We start from the raw sequence: 2,497 nt of genomic DNA on the forward strand, positions 1-2,497 counted from the left end.
CCTCTAAAGAGCGCACTGCCAGAGATACATTTGTGCTGAGGCAAAGTCGCTGTACGGCACATTTTTGGGAAATTGAGCAAGTTCGCTTGGACTAAGCTGGGCCAACACCTCCGAAAAGCTTCAGGCCTGCGCGCTGCCAGATGTCACGTGAGCAACGACACATCCGGTACGCGATCGCCTCCGGTAGGCGCGCGTGAGAGAGCGAACCAAGCGAACGCCGTAGTCGGCGCAGCAGTGCCCGCGCTGGACCAGCAGCAACTAGTCCGACGTTGCATGTATTCTGCATGCAATCGACGTTGCATGTATTCCGTTGCGTGTTCTGGCGTGGTTTTGTGTTTCTGAACTGTGCGTGCGCTCCTGCGCATGATCAACGCGCGTGGTGGTGCTTAAGCCATGAATTGCGGCTATCAGCATGCCGTACAAGTGCTGCGTGCCGAAATGCCGGGAAACTATGATGAAGACGCGAAAATTCAAGTCTTCTCATTCCCGAAGGACGACACCCAGCGAAACAAGTCGCTGCGGGCCATACCACGCAAGGACTACCAAGTTACAGCTTCTTCAAGGGTAAGGATTGCTTTAATTAGCTTGTTGTATACCTTCATGCGCGCTTATACGGTGCGCTAAGTTCATTGTCAGTGCGAACACATTGAGCGTTAGGCCTACAATCCGTTGCATCGCTGAGAGGGACGAGGTGTTGGAGAAACTGTTAGAATGCTTCCTACTACGGCTGACCGACGAAAATTGTCGCATTCATATATCGCACAGAGGTGGCGTAAAGCAGGCAGAGTTGGATTTTGCTAGTTTTATGTCGTACATTCGCCAAATTGTTTCAGATTAATAATCAAATATGAAGGATGTCTTGCAAAGAAAAGGTCTCTAAGTAACGCCAGCTCTCGCCGTTGAGTGCAGTCAAGAGCTCTCGGCATTTCGCTTAGTCTGCTCTCGTTCTTCTGCTGTTGGGAAGAAATAGCACTGCGGCTCGAGCTGTAGGGAAGTTATTTTTCAGTCCGACATCGCCGTAGACGGTGCCATCACCGATCTATTCTGTCATGAAAGTACGCTGTCAATTTGCCGTAATAAAAAGGCTGACCACTAAATATTACGTTCTGTGCGATGATCCGCGCGAGCATGAACCAGCTAGTGATACCAGCAGTTTTGAGCGGCCCAATTGTTTCTGCTATCGTCAGGAAAAGTAAATTGGTCACGGAAGCGGATTGAAAACTTTATTTCTTGAAACCAGACACATGGCCATTTAGTTACGCAGCTGGTGACGCTAAGTTTCGTTGGCGATGCTTTCGGCTCTAATCATTTGATCAATTCGGTGTTAAGTTGAGCAGCCGTAACATTTGAATTCGTTATCATAATTCATTTGCTTAATGTGCCTGTTGTACGTTCTTCCATGCTCTTCAGCCGCTATGATTTTCGCGGAATGATCTTGCCGAGCATAACGACAAGAATCATTGTGAAACAGAAGCATGCCTTTTCGATCTTTTGTTTTCTGTGAAAAGTGTTCGTTCAGCATGCGCTTGCATCTCGAAAGAATCTAACCTGCCAGTGCTAGAAAAACTACCTTGAGCAAATATACATAATATGAGTACTATCCTTTCGGAGACACTATGACATCGTTTTGTGATACAGTCTCCTGTTTTCGTTTTTGTAGGTCTGTGCGCTGCAGTGCCATGAGAGCTTTATTATAATGAAGCCTGTCTATTATGACCAAAGGACTGGAAAGGTTATCGAGACCACTTTGCCGGTACCACGACTGGACCCTAGTGCTGTGCCTTCAATATTCAAGGACTGCCCATCATACTTGTCCACACCACAGTGTTCCAAAACAAGAGTGGAGCCACAAGATCGACTGCAGCGACTGGAGTCCTCCGACCTTGCAAAGGCATTGGCGGATTCATTGTCGTCATATAGGACGGAAGTTGGCAAGTATCAGTTCCAGACATTAACAGAGCTGAAGGCATGTCTGCAGGGATCCTCGTTGCCAAAGAAGTGATCAGTACTGTATACTTCGTCGAGTGTAATGTTCCTGTTGCTAACCGGAAGCACCATGCCAAGCATTGAAGCTCCCGTTGTGATCAGGGACAGTACGGACATAACTGTATGCCATCAAAAGGTCAAACTTTCCAGAGGAAATGAGTATCCTGTCCCCAGCAAAGTTCAGGATATCAGATGCATCCTAGAAATTCTAGAGAATTTGTCTAATTTTGAAACACAATCTATTATTCCTGAAGATTTGGTAAAAGCTGTCGACACCCTGCTCTAGGTTTTAAAACATCAGCTCCCAGTGGAAACTCGAAATGTCCTTAAGAGGAAGCTTTAGCTCGGGTGGTGCTATCTAAATACGTGTAAAAGGAGAATTCGTTTTTCTCCGCAACCACTGCACCAAATCTGACGAGGTTTGTTGCATTTAAAAGGAAAACTTCAAATCTAGTGACTGTTGGTTTCAAATTGTTCATTTATGTCGTCAATTTTTATTAAATATTGGCAA

At 46.2% G+C, this 2,497-nt stretch overlaps 1 long non-coding RNA gene across 1 annotated transcript; it reads left to right on the forward strand.

The window, feature by feature from the left end:
* The first annotated feature begins 235 nt into the window (after positions 1 to 235).
* Positions 236 to 2,281, forward strand: LOC139055517 (uncharacterized). Its single transcript, XR_011511824.1, has 2 exons — positions 236 to 564; positions 1,661 to 2,281. It is a non-coding gene; the product is annotated as an uncharacterized lncRNA (long non-coding RNA).
* The last annotated feature ends 216 nt before the right edge of the window (positions 2,282 to 2,497 follow it).

Source organism: Dermacentor albipictus, chromosome 1, assembly GCF_038994185.2.
Source record: "Dermacentor albipictus isolate Rhodes 1998 colony chromosome 1, USDA_Dalb.pri_finalv2, whole genome shotgun sequence".
NCBI lineage: Eukaryota > Metazoa > Arthropoda > Arachnida > Ixodida > Ixodidae > Dermacentor > Dermacentor albipictus.